The sequence below is a fragment of the Narcine bancroftii genome, chromosome 4, assembly GCF_036971445.1.
Source record: "Narcine bancroftii isolate sNarBan1 chromosome 4, sNarBan1.hap1, whole genome shotgun sequence".
In the NCBI taxonomy this organism is placed as follows: Eukaryota; Metazoa; Chordata; class Chondrichthyes; order Torpediniformes; family Narcinidae; genus Narcine; species Narcine bancroftii.
The window spans coordinates 68,014,343-68,038,242 of NC_091472.1; the positions used below are offsets into that span (position 1 = coordinate 68,014,343).

At 40.7% G+C, this 23,900-nt stretch overlaps 1 long non-coding RNA gene across 3 annotated transcripts in view; it reads left to right on the plus strand.

Annotated features, from left to right (window-relative positions):
- LOC138760654 (uncharacterized) overlaps nucleotides 1–23,500 on the plus strand; it is a 65,948-nt gene extending 42,448 nt beyond the window's left edge. For 2 of the 3 annotated variants that reach the window (XR_011355785.1, XR_011355784.1), the window contains exons 6-9: nucleotides 2,500–2,633; nucleotides 22,248–22,440; nucleotides 22,643–22,838; nucleotides 23,126–23,500. This is a non-coding gene — a long non-coding RNA (uncharacterized lncRNA). The remainder of the gene's footprint in view (nucleotides 1–2,499; nucleotides 2,634–22,247; nucleotides 22,441–22,642; nucleotides 22,839–23,125) is intronic. The other variant, XR_011355786.1, reaches the window with a different exon arrangement.
- Nucleotides 23,501–23,900: the final 400 nt, after the last annotated feature.

Sequence of the window (23,900 nt, forward strand, 5' to 3'; positions counted from 1 at the left end):
TGAGTGGTATAAAGGGCTATGGATTGGGTGCAGGTCAATGAGACTAGGCAGAAAAATGGTTCAGAACAGACTAAAAGAGCCTTGTATCTGTGCTGTAGTGTTCTATGGTTCTATTAGCATAAACATTGCACAGCACCCCTATTAATAGTTAGGGAGAAAAAAATCAAGAGAGAGTCCCTTCAGAGTCACTGAGTGTCCGTAGATTCGCTTCCTGCGATCCCTCAATCTCTACAGCCGTACGTTTCCAGCTCAGTTCAAACTATCACAATTCGAGCATAGAATCAAACTGCCAGTGCCCATGGCCCTTCAGGAACTCTCCTTGCCCTCAGATCCTCTCGAATCTTACTTTCGATACTTGGTTCTCATGAGCCATTCTCCAACAGCCCGCCACCCGGTGTGAGTCCTTTGGCTTCAAAATGTCAACAGCCTGTGTTGGTTTCTCACCTGCAAACCCCCAAGAGCACATCACTTGTGTCTTTCCTTCAGCTGCAGGGCCCCTCTCTGGTCACCATCCTTAGGGCCATCCCCCTCTGCTTTTCCTTCTCAATGGGTGGTGTTCTCCCTGTTTCAGGTGCCCTGAACCAGTTTGCTGCTCTCCTGGAGTCTTCAACCCCTTGTGCCCACTGCCACCATCTTGGGTCACTGAATTTTAAATAAAACACTGATAGCTACTTTAACAGGCCTTTTAAAGCATATATGGAGCCGCTGGGAGTCAGACTAGGTGATGGGAACCCATGTGGGATCCCTGAGTCTCCAGTTCCTGCTGTTCCTGGGTTTCTCACCAGCACCAATCCTGCTGTCACAGCAGCTCCAGCAGCGCTGTCATTTTCTTTTGCATTTGTCAATGGGGATCATGATTATGTTTGTAATTGCCAATGGCAACGAGCATTTACAACATTTCAACCCATCTTCCATCCATCATTCTTACCTTGAGATCTTTGGAAAGAGGCAAGACATTTCTTGCTGACGTGTATTTGTAAATAAACCCCGAGAAGTTATAGGAGAGAATACAGCCTACCAGAGATTACAATCTGAATGGGAGCAACAAAATGTGTGAGAGCATGCTGAATAAGTCAAACATTTGTCACAAAATCTTAACAAAGCTGAGTTTCAGAATTCTTATTATAAATGTATCGAAAAACAGATTGCTGCAGGATTGGTGCAAGGTCTTGACCAGAACCATCGATTTCCCTTTGCATCCCCACATGCTGCCTGACCAGCTAAGTTCTTCCAACAAACTTAGATTTTTTTGCTTCAGAGTGCACCATCTGTAGTCTGTTTTTTTTTCCAGACATACAACATGGTAACAAGCTCTTTTGCCCCACCAGTTCGAGCAGCCCAAATACATCAATTTACTGACAAACCCCGTATATTTTGGAGGGTGGGAGGAAACGAGTACCCAGAGGAAACCCATGCACACTCAAGGATAACAAACAAACTCCTTAAAGACTCTCAGGTCGCTGGCACTCTAATAATAGCATTGATGGCGACTAGCATCGACCACACGAGAAAAGAGTGCAAGTAAAACATTAGTTTTAATAGGCTAATATACACAGCTAGGCCTTGCCTCTGTTCAAGCCCAGGCCAGAATGAATGAGAATCAGCTGCGACTGGTTTATATATACACAAGGTCACCAGGTGGTGGACCCTGGTGACCTAGTGGTGTAATAACATACCACCACATTCACCCCAACTTTAAAAAAAATTTGGCCTCCCTTCCCCCCCTTCTCTTTTTCCTGCGTTCATAAGTCCAGTATCTGGCGAGGTTTCTTTTTCCTCCTGGACCTTCGGGGTACTGGGGCGGAGGGGTGGAGGGTATTAAGGGTCAAGGGTCCTGACATTGGGGGGGAATATGCTGAGGGGGTGTAGGGCTTCCCGTTGGGGTTCTGGTTGTTGCGGGTGTGTTGTTCAGTGGAGCCCCATGGGGTGGCGTGACAATCGTCCATCCTGGTGTCCGTCATTCTTCCCGCTGGTCTGTCGTGGTTCACAACCCTCCCGTGTCATCCATGATTCCTTCCCGCTGATCCGTAGGGGTCTGCAGCTCTCCTGCATCATCCACACGTCCAGCCGGTGCGAGGTCCCTGGTGGCCACCAAGTCTTCCAGTCCATCCCTGAATGTGACATATGCGTAGTGGGGGTTCGCGTGCCTCACTTCCACTGGCTCCACCAGAGGGTCCATTTTGTGGGGCCTGCAATGTTTCCAGAGGAGCGCTGGTCCCAGTGTCATTAACCATCTAGGCAGCACCATGCCTGTCGTGGCTTTCCCCGAGAAAGAAAACACAAGGTCATGAGGTGTTGTGTAATGGTGGTACACAACAGCGAGCATATGGAGTGCAAGGCCTCCGGTAACACATCTTACCACCTTGCCACTGGTAGGTCTTTTGCCTTTAAGGTCAGATGGACCATTTTCCAGATAGTGGCATTTTCCCTTTCTACCTGCCTATTACCTCTGGGGTTATAGCTTGTGGTGTGACTAGTGGCTATGCCTCTATCTTTCAGGTACTGCTGGACCTCAGCACTCATAAAGGCTGTGTTTATATAGCTGGAGTACCCACACATGCTGAAAATGGATTGCAGGCACTTTATTACCGTGGCTGCGGATATATCGGGACACGGAATAGCAAAAGGGAAGCGTGAGTATTTGACTATGGCATTAAGGAAATAGACGTTCCTGTCATAGAAAGGGGGCGGGCATTTAAAGTGTAGGCTGAGGGGCTCAAAAGGTCTTGTAGATTTTATCAGCGTGGCTTTATCTGGTCGGTGAAACTACGATTTGCACTCCGCACAAATGGGCAGCCCCTGCTTACCGTCCATACCTCCTCTATCGAGAATGGGAGATTTTGGGCCCTTATGAAGTGGAACAGTCTAGCAACTCCTGGGTGGCCCAGCTCATTGTGCAAGCTCTGCAGCTGAGACATGTGATTGAGGGCCTGGAGAGTGCATCTGGGGGCTCGTTCAGCCTCCCTGGATGGTATAAAATGTCGTAACTATACGTAGACAGTTCTATCCTCCAATGAAGGATTTTATCATTTTTTATCTTCCCCCTTTTCTGGTCATCGAACATAAAAGCCACGGATCGTTGGTCCGTGACAAGGGTGAAGCGCTTACATGCCAGATAATGTCTCTAGTGCCTTACTGCTTCCACAATGGCTTGAGCCTCTTTCTCCACTGCCAAGTGTCTTACCTCAGACCCTTGTAGGGTCCGCGAGAAAAATGCTACCGGTCGCCCCTCCTGGTTCAGAGTGGCAGCCAACGCTACGTCTGAGGTGTTGGTCTCTACCTGAAAAGGAATCGTCTCATCTATGGATCACAGGGTTGCTTTTGCAATCAGATCCTTAATCTCTGTAAAGGCTTTGATAGCTGCTGGGCTGAGAGGAAAAGCTGAGGCTTTTATGAGAGGGCAGGCCGTGTCGGCGTAGTTGGGGACCCACTGTGCGTAATATGTGAAAAGTCCCAAACATCTCTTTATGGTTTTCTGAGAGTGTGGGACAGGGAGGTCTAGGAGTGGGCGCATGCGGCTGGGGTCTGGGCTGACTTCCCCGTTCTGCACCACATAGCCCAGGGTGGCCAGTTTCCTAGTGCTGAAGATGCATTTATCCCGATTATACGTTAGAGTGCGTACCTTTGCTGCCTGAAAAAAACGTTGAAGGTTAGTGTCATGGTCAACTTGCCAGCAGCGGCAAATCATAACATTGTCCAGATATGGGAATACCGCCTGGAGTCAGTACTCATCTACTATGCGGTCCATCACCCGTTGGTACAGGGATACCCCGTTGGTGATACCAAAGGGGAGGCGGAAGAATTGATACAGCCTGCCGTCTGCTTTGAACACCATGTATATGCGGTCACTCTCTCTAATGGACAACTGGTGGTACGCTGCCTTGTGGTCTATGGTAGAGAACACTTTATACTGAGCAATGCTGTTTACCATGTTCACAATACGTGGTAGTGGGTAGGCATCCAGCTGCGTGAATTTGTTGATCGTCTGACTATAATCCACCACCATGCACCACTTCTCCCCTGACTTCACTACAATGACCTGTGCTCTCCAGGGGCTGGAGCTCTTTTCTATAATGCCCTCCTGCAGGAGTCTGCAGACTTCTGTTCTAATAAACTCTCTGTCCCTCGGGCTGTACCTCCTGCTCTAGGTGGCTACTGGGGTGCAGATGAGAGGGAGGTGCGTGAATAGTGGGGGGGTGGTTCTATATTCAGGGCTGTCAGGCTACAGTGTCATGTATCCTCAAGGAGTCAAGGGGGGAGCGGCCCATTATGTAATATGATGCTTTTCAATTGGCACTGGAAGTCCGCCCCAGTAGGACGGGAACACAGAGGTGTGGGAGAACTAGCAACTTAAACTCTTCATACGCTGTGCCCTGCATTTCCAGTGTGACCCTTCAGAATTGTTTTACCTTAGCTATGTGTCTGTTAGACGCTAATAAAATCTGGTGGTCACTTGGGTATGTTTCGAGCAAAGCTTTCTACCAGCCCCTGGTTGATGAAACTTTCCGTACTCCAGCTATCCATCAAGCAATTTACTGTCGATCCATTAACTTTAATACTAACAGTAGCGTCGATAAATTGTGTGGACTCACCTGATTCAAACGCAGAGAGGCCAGCATGGCACATCCTCCGTTCTGGTAGTACTCGGCATCCTGGTCGTAGTAGCTCTCTGTATCGTAGTCATCCCACGATAGTGATGTCCTCTGTCCAGCATCCTTTGCCCAAGATGGCTGACAGCACATGCCACTCTGCTTCTACCTGTCTGAGGAGGAGGAAGAAGAGCTTTCCTGCCTCTCATTTGCATGAGAAAGGGCTTTGGCAGGAGCCTCGAGACTTCTACAGACTTTTGCATAATGTCCTCTCTTTCCACACGTTGAACAGTCCTTTTCCCTAGCCGGGCAGTGAGTTCTGGGGTGTATGCCTGTGATTCTGTGGCTGTGGGGGGCACAAACCCCGGGTCTGATCCTGCGGAAACGTGGGCCCCCTCTGGGGGAATCGGGGATAATTAGGAGTGTCTTGGGGGTAGTAATCCATCCCCGCAGTCCTGACAATAAATCATGATCGGGAGGGCGACTTGTTGTATGCCCTCCACTTACCCTAGATGCAATCCTTGGTTGTAAACCGGGAACCCATTGGGTTGCATAGTCGGTCCTGGTCCCAGTCCCAGTGAATTAACTAACAGGCAGAGCCCTTGGCCTCTCTTTACCTGCTCCGGAATACTTCTGTCCCTTTCGTAGTCCACTACGACCACTGGGTAAGTCCCTCTCTCTCCTGCGAATTCGATCCCGCAGCTCTCCGTCCTTTCTGTCCGGTCCGTACTCAGGGGCCTATGTGCGGGATCCATCCACATTTCTAGGTCCCTGAGCCTGGCCTTGGCTGAGTCGGGAGCATGGAAGCAACATCCATTCTGGATATACATTAGCCTATTAAATTGATGATGACTCGCATCAACCACACGAGACAGAGTCCAAGTCAAACACGAGTTTTAATAGGCTAATATATGCAGCTAGGCCTTGCCTCTGTGCAAGCCTAGGCCAGAATGAATGAGAATCAGCTGCGACCAGTTTATATACACAAGGTCACCAGGTGGTGGCCCCTGGTGACCTAGTGGTGTAATAACATACCACCACAAGGGTTGTGATAACCACTATGCTAATCATATGCTAATTTCTTTCTCCTAGTTATAAATAGTTTTTTTTTAAACTTTTGCTGCAAACATACCATTGACACCAGAAAATACTGAGCTTGCAAAATGAAATTACAAAATAATGAAAATACTTTACAGGTCAGGTAACATCTGAGGAGAGAGAAACACTGAATTAATATTTCCGGTAATTGACCTTTCAACAGAACTGTTCAATTATTCATTTAATAATTGGATGTGTCCTTGATCTAAGCAGAGCCATCTGTTGAGCACTACCTTTGTTCCTGAATATTGCAGAAATCAATGTTACTGGAGTTATCTGAAAAGAACAATTGGACCATGATGTTTAAAACATAGTGTCTAAGTGACTGTTTCTTGAGCTCCATGAGTACAAATGATTGTAACGAGCACTGAGTCTTTCTTCTTTTGTTGACAATGTTGGAGACAGAAGTTGCCAATGAATGCATATGCTGAATTTACACTGATTCTTAATTACAGACCTTATCTATACACAAATCTGTCCATGTATCAGCTAATTGTGCCTGTGATATTAGCAAATGGACGTATAATCTGGAAAGCACCTTCTATGATTCTTTGAGCCTTATTTAAGCAACACTCCCCAGTAAATGTTGTCAATCAAATAATGGGAAAACCCAGAGGTCTTCTCGGCCATTTTGATCATCCTCTGTATCTCTGTATTAACTTATGGACTGAGGTTTTGCAGCTTTCATAACATGCAATGATGCAACTAGACAGGATACTCTCAACGGTGCTCCTGTCAAAAGTTGCTGTGATGGGGGCTGGTGGTCTTGCTCTCCTCAACCTCCATTGGTTGCTGGACCTCCTGAATAACGAGGATGTGTGTGGGACCAGGATAGGTTGTCCTTTATATGCACGCCAAGTAACTTTGAGCTCTCCACTCTCTCTATGACAGAACTGCTAATGTGTCATGAAGAATTAATGACCTTTGTCCTCCTTAATTCCAAAATCTTCTCCTTTGTCTTGTCCACATTGAGACTCAGGTTGTTGTTCTCACACCATTTTACGAGCTGCCCAACCTCTTCTCTGTAATGCCAGATTCAGTTGTAACAGAATCATCGTTTGTGGATGATCCAACAGTAATTGGCTTCATCAGCATCAATGATAAGTCACATTACAGAGAGGAGGTTCGGCAGCTCAAAAATAGTGTGAGGAACAACAACCTGAGTCTCAAAATGACAAAGTGAAACAAGAAAGCCTGCAGACACTGTGATTGCAGTATAAACTCACCAAAACGTTAGAGGAACTCAGCCAGTCTTTCAGCATCCATAGGAGACAAAGGTGTGTGTGTGTGTGTGTGTGTGTGTGTGTGTGTGTGTGTGTGTGTGTGTGTGTGTGTGTGTGTGTGTGTGTGTGTGTGTGTGTGTTAAATTATTATTAATCGTGTGTGCATGTGTATGCACCTGTGGCCTGGAGAAATTCTGTTTCATCAGGTTTGATATGGACAGTCAGATAATAATAAACAAATTTGATAACTGCATATGAATGTGGGCCTTTGTTCCAATCCATTGGTTCTGAGATTGCTGACTGAGCAGTTTTGAATGAGTTCTGATGGAGAGCTTTCAACTTTAACCCAAAAACCGTTAAATTTTTCATAGATGCTGCCTGTCCTGCTTAGTGTTTCCAACACTTTCTCTTTTGATTTCAGACAGCTTGGAGGCCAGCTATAATGCTATTCTCTTGATAACAAGTTGATGTTCTCTGTACCGCATGATTGTTCCCACAGCATACAATGCTAAGAAGGATGTAATGGGATAACATGGAAATTGTCTATTGTAACTTATTGTTTGGTTCCCTTGCACTATAGACAGCTCAACATGAATCCACAGTAAAATCTCCGCTCCATCCTCAACATTCATTGGAGCGACTTCATCCCTAACATCGAAGTACTCGAGATGGCAGAGGCCGACAGCATCGAGTCCACGCTGCTGAAGATCCAGCTGCGCTGGGTGGGTCACGTCTCCAGAATGGAGGACCATCGCCTTCCCAAGATCGTGTTATATGGCGAGCTCTCCACTGGCCACCGTGACAGAGGTGCACCAAAGAAGAGGTACAAGGACTGCTTAAAGAAATCTCTTGGTGCCTGCCACATTGACCACCGCCAGTGGGGTGATATCGCCTCAAACCGTACATCTTGATGCCTCACAGTTTGGCGGGCAGCAACCTCCTTTGAAGAAGACCGCAGAGCCCACCTCACTGACAAAAGACAAAGGAGGAAAAACCCAACACCCAACCCCAACCAACCAATTTTCCCCTGCAACTGCTGCAACCGTGTCTGCCTGTCCCGCATCGGACTTGTCAGCCACAAACGAGCCTGCAGCTGACGTGGACATTTACTCCCTCCATAAATCTTCGTCCGCGAAGCCAAGCCAAAGAAAGAAGATATGAAGTATTGATTAACAATTTGCAACATATAAAACAGTGAATTCACCACAATAGCCATATGAATTTGCAATACAAAAGTAAACTTGTAGTAAGTAAAACCATAAAGTATCTAATCCAGTGTAAATTTATCAGTGTCAGCCTATAAAATCACTGAGTAAGTACCTGTGCCTTAAAGCCATGTTTTATTTTGTCAGTTATATTCTCTACTGTAAAAGGTTTGGAATTATCGGGTAAATGCACTGATTAAATTGTTCAGATTCAGTTTACTTTTAAGCGGCACAAAGAATACACTCCCTATTTTCCAATGCAGCTGAGAGAGTAACTGATTTGAATAAATCTGATGTAAGGAGTCTAATTTGACTTGCTGCTCGTATTCTGTCCACTCTGCCAATAATGCAAACAGCAGGCTGTAATTTGATGCTTTTCTGTATCTATTTTGGTGTGGGAGTAGGTGCTACATGGCAATGTGAAGGCTGGGTGATTGAATTCAATTCAGATCAATATAATCTGAATTGAATTTGATCTGCCTTCTCGCAGTGTGAACCAACTGTTACTCAACAAGAGTCGGAGCAGCTCTTAATATTCGTCAGTCAATGAAGGTACTTGAACACTTTAAAGATGCTATAGAAATAGTTCCCTCCAATGTATCCATAATTACCATTGATAGACTTAGAAAATATCATTGTACTGTATATATCCATGATTTTGAATTTTCTATCTCTGAAATGCCTCCCTGGGAACATTGATATCGGGCAGTCTTTATTTCAAATAAATCTATATTACAATTACCAAGGGATTCCCATATTAATGTAAAACAGTGGGGAAACTGTAATTTATACTTTATGTATTTCTTGTCATTGACAAACGTTCCTTTAATTTGTACAATAAATAATTTTTTTTCTGAGTGTGCATTCAATGTTACAGGTTACAAAACATTAAGTACAAAATGTAATAACCAATGTGTTCTTTGAAAAGTATGAATTTGAAGAGTAGAAAACTAAATTGGCAATGCACTATGATGGAAAGTAACATTGCACCTAATAACTTCTTCATGAAAAGGCTGACTCTATGCTCCTTTTCCGCAATTTTGAAGGTTTAAGACCTGGACAATTATTTTTGAGCAATATTATGTATTCAAAAGGATTTTCATGATTTCAAATAATAGAAAGGTGGCAATTTCAATTTATGTCACAGTGATCTCTTCTAGATACGTGCAAATTTCAGAGAATGCCGAAATCAATAAATAAACCAAAGCAACCACAAATAGATACTGTGCTTTAGTATATAATGACAGGGGGGAGAGCTGTGAGATTGGGAGGGTAGTAATTTCTTGTGACTGCAATCTGCGGCTTGGTCAGATTTTTCTTTACTATTGACTGACATTAGATATTTTTTGTTGTGTAGGGTTATCTTAAGATTTAAAGAACTAAGTTGTCAACATCAGATGGAAAAGGATATACTGCTGCCATGGGCTTAAAAACTGATGAATGGATAAATACTATGTCCTTGCAGCTTAACCTCACATCCATTTCAATTCATTTCACAGCTTTGATGCTTTTGAGTGCAGCCCACAAATAGCATTGCCTTACCATCTGATTGTAGATGTTCTAGTTTCTATCATTAACATCCTTCCAGAAAAGTCCTTATATCAACTTTTCAGTTCTTGTTTCGCAATATTATTTTTCTTTGAATATATATAACAAAAGTACATTAACTCGATTGTTAATACGATCAAAGTTACACTTTGATCCAATTGAACATCAGGGTAAAGTAACATTATGAAAGCTTCATGATTAATATAACTAGAAAGATAAGTGATATATCTTAGCTGTAAATTTGCTTTTTTTTAATTCAATGAGTTGTTTGCGATTGGTATATGAGCATTTGTTTTGTTTCTTTGATGATGTGGTCCTTTTAAGGATAAGTATCTGATTATTAGAAGTTGGCTAATGTTGCAACAGGGTTCTGGGGCATGGAAGTTCTAAATGGAAGATGTGAAGGAAGTTTCATGATCAATAATTTAAATTATGATGATTCCAAGCTTTGAGAAAGACACCTTAAATATGCATGAAATAGATGGATTTGGATCATGTACAGGCAGAAGGGATTTAATTTAATTTTGACATTCAATTTGGCACAAATATCATGGGCTGAAGGACCTGTTCTCATGCTGTACTGTTGTTGTAAGATATATATTCGATCTTCCAGGGTGAATAAAGAAGACACTAAGGCAGAATTGAGAAGGAAAGCTATTAAAATTCAAACCATAGGCAATGCTAATTTCTGACCCAGTTTTGGTGGCAGAATGGCAAGTTCAATGTTACTGGGCTAGGGTGAACAAATACAAACCATCCAGGGTCTATGAAAGAGGGCAGGCTGAATGGACCTTGGCTCTGATTCTTCCCTCCATCATTTCATGGACTGAATAGGGAGCTCAGTGGTGATGTAAGGCAGAAAGCATGCTTGAAACGGAAAAAAAATGGAAGGGAGCAATGAAACAGGTTAAATTTTAACCAAATATTGAGAAATATTGTGACCCACCTTTTAATGGGAACAAGTTTATCTTTACTTACTCCATCAAACCTCCTCAAAGGATCCATCTGAGAAGCTGCCAGGTTCTTGTCAATGGTAAAGAGTTTCAGAGATCTATGATTCTCATAAATGTATATTTTAAAGGGTGGGGCAGGAGTGACTTTCTGGATCTCACTATCAGTTTACCTGGGAACAGAATGGATCTCCTTTGTACTGGTCTGCAGTGCAGGTCATACCTGGTTAGTATATTGATCTGGAACCCCCTTATCAATTGTAGTTGACTGGCTCCCATCAAGTGCACAGACAATTAAAATATTATAATGAGATACTGGGACAAAATTATGACCCATTGGGAATGTTTTGACCCAATGCCTTATTCAGCAGCTTTTAAAACCTGCCCAAGCAGGGCTGGATTAACCATTTGGCTGAGTAGGCTGAAGCTGAGGGGCCCTGAAGGAAAGGGGACCCGTCAAACAGCAATAGAAATAAGATATACAACAAGAGAATTGTTACTTCAATGGTCAAAGGGAAATTAGTGACAATATTAAAAGTATTTTAAAATTCCAACCACGTAGCTTTCAATACTCTTGTCAATTGGGTTTCGCTTATTCACTGAAATCAAAAACCATCAGGCCCACTCAGGACGGTGGCAGTCGTGGCAGCTCAATGTGGGATTAATGGCCATATTTGTTACCCATAATCCCCCCATACAGCTGGAACCGCTCTGCCAGTGCCAGGGAAATGTGCATGTCTGTCAATGCCACCCTTCTATCCATAACTATGTATTAATTTGTCATTATAGTGTTAATTCCAACAATTGTAATCATAATGCAGGTAAGTATAAATAACCCATACACTTCTGGAAATTTTATTTTTTATTCAAATAGAGTTGCACAGGGGTGGGAGGTGGGAGTACTGGAAAACTAATGTTAATATAATTGTTTGATTTGATTTGTCCTCCATGTATTGTACTTCTTTGAAATAAATATAAGATAAAATCCACTCTTAATACTTGGGCCAAGGACTCAAATATGTCCCGGCTCCTCTCTGTGCATGCAAGAAAGCGCCATATGGATGTATTCTCTGAAATGGACAGTGGATTATCGATGAGGAGCTCCCTGTCAGCTTCCCCAGAAATTAAATTAAGGGCAATATGTTACAGGCTGAAAAACAAAGCAATCTTTGACAGTCACAAACCAACCACTGATTGAATGCAATGTCGAGACCAAAATAAAATCTAAATTCGTAATATCCATACAAATTAGTGTGGACTTTACTGAAGCCTATATCCAATGGACTTTTAATAAAATGTAATTTTCATCTGATTATTTGTGCATTTTAATTTGAAGTTCATAAATGAAGTCATAATGAGGTGGAGAGCACCAATTTTTGCTAGATACTTCCATAATTGTTAAGTGAACATTTAATCTAACCCTAGGTGATAACCTCCACGGAGATATGCATTATTGTGTTGAAATAAAAACACCTATTGTTCAAGTTGTAATTACCAATTCTGAAAAAAATAATTCCTGTGCTATTATGAAGGTAGCAAAATTGTCTGCTAAAATTAACATGGAGCTGCATTATCAAATTGAACTGAGGCCGTACGTTACGTGAGGCTGAAGTAAGTGTCTCGATTCCAATCAGATGTGACTTGACAATGTGCTGTCTCTGTTTACCAGCATGATCAGTTACTTTGTGACCCTGGGGTACAGGATATAATATTGTGTAGCACAATGTCACAAAGGAAACACAAGATGTTTCTAAATTTTAATCTGGTCTTGCAAGATGCTTTGTGGTTGAATAGTGATGAAGTCATTTGAACTTCAAACATCATTTGCATTGATGGAGACATTAAACTTGAGACAGGAATTGGAAACATAATAAAATTTGTATTTGCTTTGGTGACACTAGTGCTACGGGTGGGCGGATGGGCATGGCTCGTGCGTGTCCTCCATGACGCTGGCCCTGGGGGGGAAGGGGCTTAACTAAAGCGCAGCCTCGGGACTCAGGTTGTAGTTAATCCACCACTGCCCCCAAGTAAATCATAATGGGAACAAACAGGAAGCAGCCTTCAAAGTATTTGTTTAAAGGAATTCTCATCTCTATTAAGCCAAGGTTCTAGTCAGTCATTTCAACTCAGTTGTGGAGACTTTGACTCTTTTGGCTGTTACAGATGTGTTTCAAAATATCAGCAGTCCAGGTTTGCAGCAGAAGGGGAGTGATATTAGTAATCGGCACCAGGCACTTGTTACTGTTGTTCGGGCTGCCAGAGAAGGGCAAATCTGGCTGGTGGGCTGTTGTCTATTTTCAGCTCCTGTACAAAGTGACAGGAGGTGCCATATCACACCGCTCACCAGAGATCCTGCAACACAGGTCTGACAGACTTGAGTGCTAGGATTCTCCTTAATCCCAATTTTAGAGACCATTTCATGGCTACTGATGAAGAGTAAGGCAGTGTCTTTGGTTTATTGATTATTCAGGAATCTGATGGCAGCGGGGAAGAAGCTGTCCTTGTGCCATTGAGTGCTGGTCTTTAGGCTCCTGTACCTTTCTCCCAATAGTAGCAGAGTGAAGAGGGCATGGCCTGGGGATGGGAGTTTTTGAGGTTAGAGGCTGCTTTATTAAGACACCACCTCATGTAGATGTCCTCAATGGAGTGAAGTCTGGTGCCTGTGATGTCACAGGCCAAGTTAACAACCCTCTGGAGTTTATTCTTGTCCTGAGAGTTAGTGTCTCCATACCAGGCAATGATGCAACTAGCCAGAATGCTCTCCATGCTACATCTGTAGAAGTTTAAGAGAGTCTTCAGGGGCATACAGAATCTCTTCAAACACCTCACAAGGTATAGCCACTGGCGAGCCTTCTTCATGATTGCATTGACATGGAGGCTCCAGGACAGGTCTTCAGAGATGTTGACACCCAGGAATTTGAAGTTCTTGACCCTCTCCACTATTGACCCCTCAATGAGGACTGGGACATGTTCCTCTCCTTCCTCCTGAAGTCCACAATCATCCCCTTGGGTTTTGCTAATGGCGTGACACCTGATCTCTCTCCTTCCTGTTCGCTTCCTCATTGCCGTTTATAATTCTCCCATCAATTAGGGTCATCAGCAAATTCGTAGATGGCATTGGAATTGCACCTGGCCACACAGTCATGGGTGTATAATGAGTAAAGCATCCTTGAGGTGCACCTGTGTTGATAATCAGTGAGGAGGAGACATTGTTTCCAATTTGTACTGACTGTGGCCTTCCGATGAGGAAGTCAAGGATCCAGTTGCAGAGGAGGGTGCTGAGCCCTGAATGGATAGCTTCTTGACCAGCACTGAGGGAATTATGATATTAAAGGCTGAGCTGTCGTCAATGAAAAGCAGCCATAGGTGGGAGGTGATCCAGGAGTTCCAGGTTGGGGGAGCAGGATTAGGACATGACTGTCAGATTTATGCACCACAATGAATTGATGATGACACAAACACTACCTCCCTTGGTTTTTCCTGACGCCACTGTCCAGTCAGCATGGTGAAGGGTGTAGCCCTCGGGTTGTAGCGCTTTGTCCAGAATGTCCATGTTTAATCATGTTTCTGTAAAGCACCTCACACAACACTCCCTGATGTCTCTCTGATGTTGAAATCTGGCTTGGATTTCATCACGTTTTTTTCTTCAAGAATTGTATAATGGCCAGTAGGATGGTAGGGAGAGGAAGCCTCAGATGCAAAGAGGACCAGAAGGAAAGTAATAAATTCACAGTAAATCCATGATTTTCTTTTACAATTTCATCTGGCACAACTCCAACAGCAAGCAGAGTTCAGATCCAGATTCAAAGGGGAATTTTAGGTAGAGCCATGTCTTCAGCTAAGGTCTGATCAAATGGCCCAGTAGCAATCTTTACTGATGCTCTGTCTGCATCTTTCATCAAACAATTTAGATCATGTCACCAGATTTATTGTTACCTGCAGAATGCTCTGTAACTTTGCTCTCCAAGAGAGCTAAGTGCAGGGCCTTCAGATGACAAGAAAGGAGAATTTACAGGAAAAAGGGGAAGAACAATTTAGCCTTGGTGTTCAGGGGGAAAACAAAACAATTTTTTGGTAGATTGGCCTTCATATATCAAAGTATTGAGTGTAGGAGTTGGGATGTTATGGTAAAGTTGTATAAGACGTTGGTGAGGCCAAATTTGGAGTTTTATATGCTGCTTTCATCACTTAACTACAGGAAAGTTATTAATGAGATTGAAAGAGTGCAGAGAAGATTTACCAGAATGTTTTTTGAACTTCAGGAACTGAGTTACAAGGAAAGGTTAAACAGGTTAGGACTGGTAGAAGAACAATGGGAGGTTTGATAGAGCTATTTAAAATCCTGAGGGGTATAAACAGAATAGATGTAGATAGGCTTTTTCCACTGAAGGTAGATGAAATACAAACCAGAGGGTGAATGGGGAAAAGTTTAGGGGGAACATTGCGGGGAACCACTTCACACAGAGAGTAGTGGGAGTGTGGATTGAAGTGCCATTTGCAATAGTAAATGTGGGTTCAATTTGAACATTTAAGGAAAATTTCAATGGGAGGAGTATAGAGGGAGATGAACTGGATGCAGGTCAGCGGCACTAAGCAGAAAAATAGCTTGGCACAGACTAGAAGAGGTAAAGTGCCTGTTTCTGTACTGTAATGTTCTATGGTACTATGGTTCTAATCTCCAGGATTGTCAGCTTGAGTAGCAACAGGACATTGATGCAGTTCAGCTTATTCTCAAACATCCACTCCTTTGTTTTATTTACCAGCTTGTTCTGCAAGAAGGAATTGGAAACTATTGAGATATTTGGAAGATGTGTGTTTGAATTAAATGGTGTGAATAATGGTCCAGGATAGTGGCTGGAAGAAAATGCCACAAATGAGGTAAGGGGTTGTATGGTGTGACAAGCTGAATTGAGCTGTAATTATAAACTAATACCTGTAATATAAAAAAATGTAGGGAGGTTGGCCTTATTTGTACCAGGACCATAAATGCCCCAAAACTGAGGAAAGAGTTAATTGATCTGAATCAGTCTTGCCTTAGCACCATGGCGAAGTTTCAGATGAAGATTCTTCATCAATTGATACCGCCAATATCTTAATCTTCAAGAGGACCACTCCATCTCGACTGAGGTTCACAATCTGGTCATCTAAATATGGATTTCCCACCACAGTTTCTGCAGAACCAACACCAGGTTCCAATGTTATATAGCCAAATGTGTATTGTATATCATATGTAACTGGTGACCATTAATAACTAGCATTGGCAAGACATGAGTTCTAGACCCTGTAAAGAGATGTTGCCAATTAAAGTGCAGATACTACTGACAACTTATGTAACCATACCAAAAAACAAAGGGAACAACTCTCCTACTGAACAACAGCCATATGCTTCTGTGTGGGCTGAATACACTGTGCTGCTTCAGGCTCCAAAAATAGGTGTGTCCTATTGTTGCCCCAATCCCACCCACTCCCAGACAATTTTACTGGGTGATTTCATCAAATAAAATTCATACAAGTTCTTGCTGGATACTCAAAAAATTCTGCAAGACTTTGGCTAACTGTAAATCTTACATGAGAAGCAAAATAGCTGTTGAGACTAACAATTGCACTGTAGGCTCTGTCACAAATTTGAGAATCATTAGACTGACCTCATGGGTCACTTGCTGTCTGACAGCCTCCACAATAGGAGGGTTTGTACGGGTCTTAATAACTTCATGGAAAACCTAACGTCCATATCAAAGTCATGAACTAGCCTGTCTGAGTTTGTGATGAGATCTACACATTACATGATTGAGTGGGTCAAATTTGATGGTGCCTCAGGATGGATTGCAGGTGGAATGACTGCTTTAAAAATAACTCCCATCCTTACACAAAAATTGCAGCTTTAGCTTGGTTCCTTTGGTGTTTAGAATTGTTTCACATAGCTGTCTCTTAGCAGGTAGCTGAGTATTATTTCCATTCTTTGCCAGTTGCATTGTTTCTTGAAAGAACAAAATGCAAGTGCTTCTTTTCATATTTAAATGGTATTTTGAGAATAAAACTGCCTGACCTGCCATTGTCAGGCACTTAAGATGTCAAAAACTGTCTGTCACTTGAAGTAATAGTCTTGCTAAGTGATAGCTTTCTGTATTACTTAATTTCCCTGAGTCTTGGCTGGACATTGGCTCAGGTCTTACATCAAGGAAATTACTTTTGATTGCATAATGTGTGAAAGCATGGCATTTTCTCTGATGTGGAGAATATATTATTGCTTTCCTATTAGAACTGTGTGCTATTATCGAAGATAATGCTGACATTTCTCTAAACATTGCAATTTTTAATAAGAATATCAGTAAAATATTAATTAGGCAAATGCAATATAATGATGTGCTTGATATAATAATAAAATATCTAGGCAACTGAAATACTTGATGCATTATTCCAAATATCCCTTTTTTTAACAATTTCTATTAGTTTAAATATATAAATATCAAGATATGTCAATTCTGCGGAGTTTGTTCATTATTGTAATTGATTATTTTTTTTAGCTGAAGTAGCTTTAGTGATTAACCTTAAGTTAAAGTAATCTTTGTGTAATTGTTAGGACAATTATTCTGAAAGAGCTTATTACAGTAATAATACATTGTAATTATTTAGTTATTTTGTTGTATTTTACTGTAATTATAAATGAAATAAATTGAAATATTTCATTTAGAAATGATGTCACATAAATTCTTAATGTATAAGTATTCATATTACAAATAAATCAAATATATCAAAGCAATAAACCACAATCTTTCTAATATTATTTTCCTCATGACAGATTCTGCCTTTTTAATTAAATAATGCATGCCACAATAAAATGTACCATGTGAGATTATTTCTTTGCGATTGAATAGTGTTACTCTCAATTATATGCAAGCATTGCATCATAGATCATATGTCTAAGATTAAAATATTGATACAATTACAGACGTGCTACAGAACTAATAATAAAACTACATGATTCCCCACAGTTTATACAAGAACAGTTCAAGCTCCTTGTTAAATTTTAATATTCTGATACGTCAGGTGATGCTAATGCTGGTAATGAATAATATTTCCTTTACCGACAATCTTGTCATATTGTTTTAGCTCTGTAGCAGCTGCTTGTGTCATTTCCCTTTGCACTGTGTGCATCTTGCATGTCTTATGCAGAGTCCTTTTATTGTTTTATTTTATTTTTGCATGACGTCCTAGTGGATGGAACCAATGCTGAATATTGTTCATTTTCCTGATGAGCAATGTGTTTGATCAAGCAAATTGTTTGTGCAGTTTTTTTGATAGCGTAAACCTAAATGTTAGCTGTTCTTACTGTTATTTAACAATTTATTTAAGCAGATGTATCTTTCAACAGTGTTGTAAAGATGTGCTTTTTTATTTAATTTTTTTTACATTTTTCCTTGAGTTTTCATTAAATTGCACCCATATTAGGAACAGAACACAATTCAAATATAGTTTAAATGCATTAGATTTAAGGAACGAGATCAGATGAAGTGATAAACAAAATAATTAGAAATGAAACCTTCGAAGAGGACGACAAAATATTCACATCCTACAGGCATGAAAAAATGAATTAGATTTTCCCTCTGATTTAAACTGCCAGCAAGTTTTTTCTGTTGTCATTTTTTTTAATGTAAGAATATTTTCCTTTCATCTAAGAGAAAATATGGTTTATAATTTGACAATAATAATAATTGAAGATATAAATGATAATTTCTTTGGTGAAAGATTTCCAACTGGATTGTACACAATGTACTTCACAATTAATAAGTAGAATAATGACTAGCAGGGAATAATCAAAAGACCGTAATCTCACCAAAGGTTCAGATGACATGACAACCTGTGAAATTGAAGAGCAAGTGGTTTATGAACATCATCTGAACCTTGAGATGTGATTATAGCTGAAAAATTCACTCCCTCGGCATGTCATTTAAAGTATACATCAACTATCTTCATATACTATATCATTTAGAATACATATTCATTTTGAGTCATATATCTGTGTGTGTGTGTGTGTGTGTGTGTGTGTGTGTGCGTGTGCGTGCGTGCGTGCGTGCGTGTGTGTGTGTGTGTGTGTGTGTGTGTGTGTGTGTGTGTGTGTGTGTGTGTGTGTGTGTGCGCGCGCACGTATGTTCACACACGCATTAATATATTGCTGCTATCTATAAAATTGCAAGTTCCTGTGAGAATAAACCAGGCCTATCCACCACAAGGAAGGAATTGTTTACATTAGGAACAATTACATCAAATCTTTGTAAGGTAGTTAATCTGGTCGAAAGCCTGGAACAATTGCAAGGTAAGAACTCCATTTTGCAATGGCTCTATGCAATCTAGATATTGGAGTCTGTGAGGAAAGGAATTAAAAGAAACCATGGCATCATGGCAACTTTTTTTCATTGTCAGTGTGTAATATCTTAGCAGAACTTGTTTTAAAAGTCTATCTTTACGCTTGAGTGTGCAGATTCATCATGAGTACAAATGATCAGAATGCTAATGGCACAAGCTGGATTCATTTATGAAAAAATCCAATTGATTTTGCAATTTTTATTTAAGTTCCTTGTAGATTTGAGAGGTAAATTGACAGCTGTATAAGAGCCCTAAAGTTGTTTACTACAGCTTTTTTTGTTCCAGTTCGTTACATAAAATTGCGTGAGCTGCATAAATGAGCTCATTATACTTGCACAGCTTATACACTGTACCCTCATCTGACAGCAAAGGTAAATCTCAGAGCCAGGACTGAGTGCAAAAGTTCTTAAACTTCATTTACATTGAATTATATCATGTATATATTGTGCTGGAGCAGTCCATTCAACCCCATAAGTCTATGCTGATGTTGATGGGAGTGCTTCACTTGGTCAGAAATTGTACTCTACATAATTATAATAATGACAATATTTTAATCGAATCATAGAACCACACACCAGAAAAAGGGATCTTTCTGGCCCACCTGGTCCATGTCAACATTGATCTCACTCTACACTAATCCCATTTGCTTGCATTAGGCCAGTACTGTTCAACTTATTTCCTATCAATAGCTGTCCAAATGCCTTTGAAGTGTTATGGTCATATCTGCCTCCTCAAGCAACTATCATTCTCTGAGTGAAAAACTTAGCCCTCAGATCACTTTCAATTTTCTTCCCTCTTGCCTTAAACCAATGGCCTCTAGTTCAAGACCCCACCTGCCCTGAAATAAAAATGGTCTGACTATCCTTCCTCTCTATAATTATTAAAGTCTTAGTGAGATCATCCCTCAGACTCTTTTCTTCCTGTGAGAATAAACCCAGCCCTTCCAATTTCATTCCAGGCAACATCCAAGTGATTCTCTCATGCACTCTCTCCATTGCTACCACATTCCTCCTGTACTGCAAAAAACATAATACATTTTTTTGCTACAGCTACGGCTATCATAAAAAATCTTTTTTTGTGCTCCATGCAAATCGAGTCCAAATTCTTTATTTCTTATATTACTTAGAAGGAAGATCTCTGGGTTTTTTGGTATATTGCTTTTTGTGATTTTAGATCTTTCCAAAATTTTTTCACTTTCTCAAATTTCCAAATTGCATGTACTGCTGTTCCCGTTTCCTTTTCACAGTGAAAACATCTGTCTGATACTATTGGGTCCCATTTATTTAACTTTTGGTCAACCTGGAAATCAGAAGACAACTTGAGAATACAACAATGGTACATAGAAATAAATAAATGTATTCCATTAGAAAAAAATAACATAATTAAAAAAATAACATCACAATATTCGAACAAATATGGGAACCGTACATGAAATACAATAGGGAAATCCTACCGTGGACCTCCACTACCTAAAATGGCAGAAGGAGAAGACACCGAAATTAACTGACTCAGTATGTAAAAGGAAAAGACAAAAATTTTGTGTTTATTTTTATTAAGTGACGACATTGTTTAATGGGTTTAATGTATCTTATAGATTGAACTTTGAATAAATGGGAAGGGGGGAGAGGGAGAGGGAAAAAGGGGAGAAAATGACACTGTATATATTCAAGAGAAAAATGTCTGTATGCATTTTGGTCAGTATGGTTTATAGTGTGAAAAATTTTTAAAAATTTTTAAAAGTGTCCTGTAGCCAAAGTTTGTACTGCAGTAATGTAATGTTCCAGCCCTTATATGCAATACTTCAGCTTATGAGGGCAAGAATGCCAAATGTCTTTTTGAACATTCCATCCCGCAGCGTCTTTACTTTCATTGACCTATAGATTTGTACCCCAAGACTCTTAAGATCCTTGCCATTTGCTCTGTGTATCATAACAGAATTTTTCCTCGTAAAATACATAAACTCATTATTTTCTAGATTGAATTCTGTCTTGTAACCACTCTGCCTAACTTTCTAGCTGATCAACATCATAATGTATCTACAAACAACCTTCCATGATATCTACAACTCCATCAATTTTTGAGTTATTTACAAACTTGCTATTCAGGCTATTCGCCATTTCTTCACTGCTACTGGGTCAAAATCTTGCAACTCGATCTGCACCAGCTTTGTAGGAGATACCCACATCTCAAGGACTCCAGTAGTTTAAGAAGGCAGCATGCTGCTACCTTTTCGAGGGCAATTCAAGATGAGCAATTTAATGCTGGCACAGAATGCAAACCCCAGATCCCTTAATGAATAGGGAAAAAAATACCCCTTACACTATCATCCATGCTATTCACGCCTGTATTAAAAGCAACAAAGTTCCCAGCATTGATCCCTCTAGTGCACACCACCTCCACCACTCTTTACCTCCACCTCCTATCAGCTAGACAATTTTGGATCTGGTTCATCATTATGCCTCATATCCCTTCCGCCTGATCCTTTTTGACCATGTTACCACGCAGGAGCTTGTCAAAAGCCTTACTAAAGCCCATATGAACAACATCTAATGCTTTCCCATCATTTATCTTCTTGATTACCTCCTGAAAAAGAATCAGTCAAACTTGTGAGACACGATTTCACCTGCTCAACATTATCCTGCCTCCTTTCTACGTGAACATAGATTGTGACCTTCAGAATCTTCTCCTATAATGTTCATACTACTGAGGTGAGGCTCACTGGCCTGTGGTTTCTAGCCTTATTCTACTACCCTTTTTGGTCAAGGGAAAAATATGAATTTTCCTCCCTTCTTCTGTGTCTCATCCATGGCTAATGATAACATATAATTCTCACTCAGAGTCCAGCTTCCAGTTTCTTGTTTCCTTAGGATTCTAGAGTAAGTCCTTGAGGGAACCTACTCCATCCTTAGCTACCAGTTTTATTGTAATAGCCATACAAAAATATTTAGGATTCTTTTAGTTTCTGAAACTGCTGTACGGCCTTTTTTTTTGGGTTCTATTTATTTCTTTAATAGGTTTTCTTCTACATTCCCTATAAACCTCGTGATTCATTTCATACCAGTTTCCTATACCTGATATATGCTTTTCTGATCAACATTCTTCATTAACAAAATGTCTGTATGCATTTTGGTCAGTATGGTTTATAGTGTGAAAAATTTTATAGTGTGAAACTTATCACCTTTGTCTCTTAGCCTCACAGGGATGTGCTGATTCTGAGCTCTTTTAAACACTATCCCCCACTTATCACATGACTGTTATCTCTCCAAGCAGCTGCTTTCACTCTAGCTCTCCCAGGACCTGACTTTGCACTATTGAAATCTGCAGTCCTTGTTAAGGACCCTATCTTGAGGAGCAACTTTATCTTTTTCCATGACTACCTTGAAGCTTACAGAAATACAGTCACTCTACCCAAAAGGGTTCTTCTGTCGACGCTTCAATGATTTGCTGGTCCTGATTCCCTGAGGTAAGGTCAACTGGAGCCCTCTTCCCTCATCAGACTCTCTGCATACTGCTTCAGAAAACTCTCTTAAATGCATTAGATGACTTCCTTGCCCATGTAAGCGTCTTGCCCTAAGACAATCCTAGTCAATATTTCAACATATAAATGTGATATGAATGGAAAGTTTAGCAATTTCACTTATTAATTGAATTTTGGCTCTTACTAGATGTCATGATGGATTCTGCGGTCTATATATAATGTCTGAAAAATGTGCACAACTGCATACTTTGAGCCTGAAAACCAGCACCTCTACTTTCAAGAACAGTTTATTTCCAACAGCTATCAGACTCTTGAACCTCCCCTTAGTACGCTAATCGTGGACTGCTCCAACATTACAAAAAGGATTGTCTGCACTATTGCAAGTTAGTTTTGTGCATTAGCCTTACTATAAATATTTATTATCTCATTTAATTTAATTCTACTACTTTACTATTGCAGATTTTATTTATAAATACCTGTTCAAGTAAGAGCTCCAGGCATATGTGCATTGCCCAATATGTCTGACAAAAACTCATTATCATTATTATTCGTGGGCAATTTTAATCCTGTTGTTACATCTACACAATGAGCATCTGGTAAATAGATAACTAGAAAACCAATCTGAGATCTCATTCCTGATCATTGCAATTTTGATCTGTTCTTCAAACAGGGGCTCCTTTAATTGTGCAACCAGAAGGCTTGTTGGTGCAAGCCCAGTGAGATTGTCCCAGCAGATTGGAAGAAGAATAATATACGAAACACTCCTTTTCAGAGTTTCTCCTCTAGTCTTCACAAGGAACTTTAAGGCTTTTCTTGACTTGAATTGTTTGAACACAACTGAAATCCAGGATGGCCAAGGAAAATTTCAATTTCTAACAATGTGGAACTGAAGTCCAAGTGGTCAATATCACAGCGACATTTTGGTTAGATGGGTTAGTGAAAAAGAAGGAAAGAAACCATGGTCATCAGCCAGGAACTCACCAGCAGATTAAAGTGTGATTTTTATCTGCTCATTTATTTTAAAAATAAACAAAATGTTTAAATGCATATGTAACAGGTGCAATTCTCAAACATCAAATTTTAATACTGTGTTGCCTTGTGCCTATGCTAGCATAGCTTGTGAATCTATCCAAACATGAAATAAAGTCTTGTATTTCTCTTGACCCAATACCTTTAATTTGCTGAAGTGGAAGGTTGTTTTTCAGATTAGAGACATGTCCAGGGGTGCAGAGGAAATAGAGCTGGATCCACTGTTGTTTATTTACTGCATTAATAATTTGGATGACTATGCTGTGAAGATAGTTTGTAATTTTGTGGATGACACCGTAGCTGGCTGTTTAGTGGACAGAAAAGAATATCTAAGAATACAATAGGATCTAGATCAACTGGTTAAGTGGGCCAAAATAGAATTTAACTTGTACATGTGTGAGATGTTACATTTTCAT